This window comes from Centruroides sculpturatus, unplaced genomic scaffold (assembly GCF_000671375.1).
Source record: "Centruroides sculpturatus isolate CEXI.00-Female unplaced genomic scaffold, Cexi_2.0 scaffold4471, whole genome shotgun sequence".
Taxonomy (NCBI): domain Eukaryota; kingdom Metazoa; phylum Arthropoda; class Arachnida; order Scorpiones; family Buthidae; genus Centruroides; species Centruroides sculpturatus.
The window spans coordinates 1-6,604 of record NW_019388559.1 but is presented as its reverse complement, the minus strand read 5'-3'; the positions used below and the strand labels follow the sequence as shown (position 1 = coordinate 6,604).

The following is a 6,604-nucleotide window of genomic DNA, read 5'->3' as shown; positions in this document are numbered from 1 at the left end:
TATGTATACATAAATAAGAATTGTTTTAATGTCGATGAAGAGAATGAAACGCTAGATGGCAGCACATACTCGTACATTATTTAATCAATGTTGCCACAAATAATAATAATTTGGTTAATTCTTAATAATAAGATATTAACAATTAAATAATCCTCGTAATAAATTAGGTTCCTGTACATAATTTAAATTTTATATTGTGACGCTTGCTAATTGAAGAGGACGATGTAGAAGAAATTTTGAAATTGTTTACATATATCCTATTTAGTATTTAATTTGTAATTTGAGGATTAATTTGGATTTTATAGATAATTTTTTTCTAGTTAATTTTGAAAAGAAAGCAAATCGACGCTAGAGGGAAGCACTGAAGGGAAGCATGTTGAGGAATGGAGTAATGAGTTGTTCATAATGAGGATGAATTCTCATATTTCCTTCAGTCATATAAAAAATTCAAGGAAAACTCGTCATTTTTAATGATATTGGATATGAATGTAGTTTTAATTTGTCACGTAATATTAATAATTTTAGTTAAATTTTAAGAAATTTTAAAATTTTCTTGCTTTGTTTACATCTCAGAATGTATGTTTTAAGCCACTTCGGGATAAATCTTTGTTGACTTTCAGCAGCATGAATTACTTAGCAGATTAAATTTATTTTTAAATGTTTTGTTTTTTTCCCCTTTTCATTTTTTTTTGGTTGCCATAAAAAGTTGAGCAGTGATTTTAAAATTAAATAATAAGTTATCAGTGAGATTATGATGTGGACATTGTCATTTGATGTGTCATCACCAAAAATGTCAAGAGTCACCTATTAGTGGGTGCAAACTCTGCTCCTTTGTCATTGTCACTAGTTCTTTTCTTCCACTGTCAGTTTGATAACTTTGGCGTTAGGAGTTGTCATCCGTACTCTGGAGGTTCTCTCGCTTGCATTGGAAAGGGCAATCAAAACGTCTTGTCCGGCAAAGGTTCTCTGCAACCGCTTCTGCTCGGTCCTTGCAACAGCCGTCACGTGTCGCCGAGTTTATTGACGTCTCGGAACACAGATGCGGACGACAGCCACCACGTAGAGAACAAGGTGTACAAAATGAGCAGATTTGTCAGGCACGGTCACTGCCAGAATGTTAGTAGCTGTGATGAACATGCATCTCACACTTGTTATTGAAGTGTCCAAACTTGATTGGGTTTATCAGTATTGATTGTACTAGCTATTTTTATCATTTATTTACTTTATACATAATTAGGAACAGTCAGTCGACGAAAAATATCCACTTCCAATTAACAACAACTCTCAACAATGAAATATGGTTAAAACCAAAAACTAACAAAAAATAAAAAATCATGATGAAATAATGTGTTATATGTTAATGCATTAATGTACGAAATATTTTAAAAATTTATAAAATATATATATATATATAGTTAAGACAATAAAATTAAAAAAACATAAAAATCTAAAAAATATATAACATATGCATAATTTACAGCAATTATTGTATATTTTTTGCTTATGTTACATAACGTAACATACAGTATATAGAAAATTAATTAGGAATAATTCTGTTAAATTCAGTTCTAGGTTTGTAACTGAAAGGTTTTTCGAATTTAAAAAGTTCAGGGTTGTTATAATTAAGGACTAGAGCTCTGTGTTGGGCAACTATTGGGCAAATCTCAATCAAATTTGTTATAAGTTACACTCTGCTCTGAATATGTGGTTTTTATTTTCGAAAAAGTTTTCTTAAACATTTAAAATTCANGTAATTTATTTTATATATATTATAATTATAAAAATATGTTTCTTTGGTCAGTAGTATTTTATAACTAAAGACTCTTGGGTAGTTTGGAGATCAATATAAAAACAGTTAAAATTAAAAAAAAATTTTTTATATATATATCAAATACCAAGTTTCATCAGAAAATGTTGATAAACTTTTCTATTATTTTGCTTAGAACTTTAACTTTTCTAGCTAAAACTATTGATGAACGAGTATTGCGGATTCCTCAAAGTTAATGACACGTGATATTGCATTGCCTTTTATTCCCGGAATACTTTGGAGAGATGAGAACCGTATCTATTTTCAAGATGGGATACACCATTAAATTAATAATTTCTGTCAAATGTAATAATTATGAAGGTAAGGTTTAAATTTTAGGCATTTATTTAATAAATTATTTGTATCATGTTAATGGCATTTATAATATTTAGAAGTATATTTAAACAAATAAGTATTTCATGTAAAAATGTATTGAAATTGATTTTATTTAAAGATTAATAAATGCAAAGTTAATAATTTCTATAACATATTTTTAATTAGTATCAAAATAATGCCATTTAAGAAAATTATTATTATTATTTTTTTTAATAAATCTTGCAATTTTACTAAAAAAATTACATGTTAAAGTGCAAAATACAATTATAATGCATGTATATACCAACATAAATTCTCTTCTGAATTACTTAACATACTTTTGCATTATATTGCACACTAATGTACAGCCATCCTTTGACAAATTGAACTAATGTATTATAATTACTAATATAATTATTAAATTTTAACATTGAATATAAACTTGATATTCATTTCATAATTAATAACTTTATTATTAATATTTATAAAATTTATGGATAAATTTTATCTCGTATCAATAATTACATGGAAAGTTATTGCAGAAAACTTGAACTTTTTAGGCATTATTATTCAGCATATTAAGTTATCAAAACAATTTTTTTTTATTAATATAAAACATTTATAAATTTATTATTGAGGTTAATTCGTATTATATTTGTTCTTTATTGAGTATAACAAATCATAATTAATTAGTTAAGTTGCTTAATTAGATTACTTATATATATATTCTTATAAATCAATCAACTTAAATATGATTATAAACATACACATAACAATTATAAATTTTCATGAATTAATAATTATATATAAGTAGATAATAATCTATTATATTAATTTTTATCAATAATTAATAATGCAATTTAACATTTGGTTCTGTTCATTTATGCATTTAGAATTTGCTTCCTTTCATATATTTATAAAAAAAGTACAGAAAATTTAATTTCTCAATTTTACAAGAATCAAATATTTTAAAATTTTTCAAAGACAAATAATTAATATATTAATTATTTTATTATTTTAAATGAAAATATCAAAAATCTAAAACATTTTGAATTACTTTTTATAACATATCATTAAAAAAATTTCATTTAAATAAAGAAAACAATGTTTAGATTCTTGTAAAGATTTACAAAAGTGTTTTATTTACCTTCTGTCATACTTTTTATTATACAATTTAAAATGTTCATGTTTTCATCTTTTTTAATTACATTATTAATACAAATCTGATTATTCTTCAATTAAATTTTCACTCGGTAATGATATTTTTTTTAAAAGAAAATTATTTATTTTCTTGTATCGTATAGTAATAATAATCATTATAGTTATTTTATATTATTTATCAATTTTAAAAGAAAATAAATGAATAAACTTCATGCACAGGAAAGATTTTTATTATTATTTTTTTCAAAGCAGGAAAGAAACATTTCAAAAGAATGTCAACATGTAACAGTTTTTGAATCAATCTTTGAATAAATCAACAGTAGTTTGCAACAAAATGGAACATTTCCATTCAAAGAATATAATTTATACATACCACTTGTTTCATATTCAAATTTTGTTAACATGTTCTGTATCCTTGCACATCCATTTTGTCATTTTGTTCTTCAAAGTGAGATTATTTATAAAACAATAAATGACAAAAATGTCATCTTTATAAAAATTGCTTATTTGGTTGACATATAATAAAATAGCATCATCAAATATATAAAATAAAATTACTTATATAATAAGTTAATATAAAAATATTAAATTGACAATCGATTTCCAAAAAAATAAGATTCAAATAAATTTTATACAATCTGAAATATGTTCCCAACAAAGAGTTTTCATGGAGAGTTTGCAATAAAAAAAAATTCTCAAAATTGTCAATAAAGTTTAATTGAGACACAAATAACATTTGCAATTACAATTTTATAGAAGTTTATGGTGTCAAATTTATTGCTTGTATTTTATAACCTCTCATATGGTAGATTGTTAGTGAGAATGGCGGTAGCTTATGTTCAAATCTGTGCACAAAAGTGGAAGTGTTATTTTCGGTTAAGCACTTTACGAGAACTTTCCACCACCAGACCTCTCTTACCTACTTTGATGCCCGGAGGAACAGACCCACTTGATATATAACCAGTTGCAACGTAATAATCCAATAGGGCCCAAGCAATATTTTCACCTAATTTAATATCTGTTTTTAATATTAAGGCAAGAATCAGAAGATAAAAAAAATAGAAAGAAAAAAACAAAATTATTTTCTGTTCAATATAATACTGTAGGATACAGCTATCTTCCGTGTAAGCCGTCACAGCTTTAGAAGGATCTTGTTTACTTCTGTAACCATAAAAACTTACTTCTAGAGTGTAACAATTGGCCTTGCTGGGTAGCATATTTGTAAAAAATCTACAAAACGAAATCAATATTGAATTTAATATTTCTCCCTCTCTCTCTCTTTCATTACAAATTTTTCTTTTCTATTCTTATTTCATCATTTTTATTTAATCTTAAAAATTAATTTGATTCTTTTTTTAACAATACTACAATTTTTTTTCTATTATTTTTTTTCTGTAACTCATTTATGAAAATTTATACTTCAATGTTCACCTTATTAATTAAATTAAATTTTAAAAATAATTAAAAGAAAATCATTTTGAAATAATAATAATAATAATGAAAGCACAAGAATTTTGTGAGAATATTTTATTTATTTTCTTGAATACTGACTAAATCTTTTAAGCGATAGAATAAAAGAACGATTCTATTTATTAATTTAAGTCAGAAAATAAATAGTTCAGGCAATTTTTCTTCATAAATAATTTATATACAGTAAAGTACAATTGCATTTTACTAGAAAGAACCAGTAATAAGTTCCTGTTTCTTTCTAATAAATATAAATCAGAAAGTAACTTCAATCTATTTTTAACCACATTCTTTCAAATCCCTTTCAGGGTTACTTTTTAGGGTACCTTACATCACTTGTTCATGTAAATAAGCAAATGTTATAGCATAATTTAACTTTAAAATGTAGAAAATATTAAAAGAAAATGTTTGCAATTGAAGAATTTTGTTATAGTTTTATATAGATTATTTAGAGCATGCATTTATTAAAATATTATAAGAAAATTTTTACATGCTATTTAACCCTCCCAACCTTAATTTTATATAAAATTAAGCTTGAAGTATTTCATAAGAAGAGTACTTCATATATCATTTTTAAAGTTATTATAAATCTGATTGAACATATATTAAAAACATTTAAAGAATAATAATGATTTAAAAATAAGTTTAATATATTATTCATTGATTTTTATATGAACTAGAGACTTTTAAATAATTCTGAATATCTCCAAAATACTTGAATATAAATATTCATACTTCTTTTAAGACACTTCCTGCTTCATGACTTTTAAATTTCTCATTTGATATCCCTTCAAAAGTTTATCTTTGATACAATCAAAATTTAGCTAGTAAAAAAACCTACAATTTATTTCTCATAATTAGCGAGTTTTAAACATTAAAGCAGACCAATTTCCAAACTTTTCAATTAAGAATATTTATCTCCATTATAATCTTCTATATGCGATAAAATTACTGCAACAAAAGAGCACCAAAAAAATCCAAATAAATGAAAATCAATCAAATTGAATTAATTGTTTAGGTTTCCTTGCAAGTAATTAAATAAAAGTAGTTTTGCTGCTTATCTTTTTAATTAGAAATAGAATTTCCTTCCAATTCTGTTCAAGACAAGCACTTAAATTTGTCTGAATAATTCCAAAAGGAAATTAAAGTTAACATAGTAGCTTCAGAATTTTTTCTTTTTATCTACTGAAATCTCTTCCCAAATGATTTATGCACAATAATAGTAACCATACAATCATTTTTACAACAAAATATATATATTTTTTCAATTAAAAATGTCTTCTTATAATAAATTTTACCATTCTACAAATGCATATTAGATGGATTTTATCACTGATAAACATCTGCATATGTTTAATGTCAATTCCTTCATATCCAACTTTGCAAACTTCCCCTATCTATAAGCAAAGAAAATTGAATTTAAAGTGATAAATGGCATAAAATAATAAAATCGATCCTCTGTAGAATTATTTTTGTCAGAACTCTTAGCTTTCAATAATTAAATCACTATTGGAATTAATTTTAGAAAGCATTTTAGAAGAAGGTATTCTTTTTTTAATGAATAGATAGATATAATAAATGATACAAAATGTATTAATTTAATCAAAATATTCAATATGGAGTAGCAGAAGATTTATTTTTAGAAAAAAAAAAAGATGAAGATTATAATGTAGATATGCAAATTGAGTGCATTGTGTGATGGGATCAAAATTTAGAAAATTGTCCAGGGGTTATTTTACAGTAGAAATAATTTTTTATGGTATCCTTTTAGTATTTGATAGATCCAGCTTAATCATGAGAACTTTTTAGATTGATGTTGACAGAAACCATGAGTAAACAGCTTCCCTCTCTCGT

General features: G+C 24.3%; 1 long non-coding RNA gene across 3 annotated transcripts; it reads left to right on the top strand.

The window, feature by feature from the left end:
* Positions 1 to 142: 142 nt before the first annotated feature.
* LOC111616993 lies at positions 143 to 3,835 on the top strand. Of its 3 annotated transcripts, none has more exons than XR_002755357.1 (3): positions 143 to 1,185; positions 1,961 to 2,128; positions 3,536 to 3,660. It is a non-coding gene; the product is annotated as an uncharacterized LOC111616993 (long non-coding RNA). The 3 variants fall into 3 exon arrangements; XR_002755355.1 differs by having other exon boundaries at positions 145 to 1,194; XR_002755356.1 differs by having other exon boundaries at positions 152 to 488; positions 3,536 to 3,835.
* The last annotated feature ends 2,769 nt before the right edge of the window (positions 3,836 to 6,604 follow it).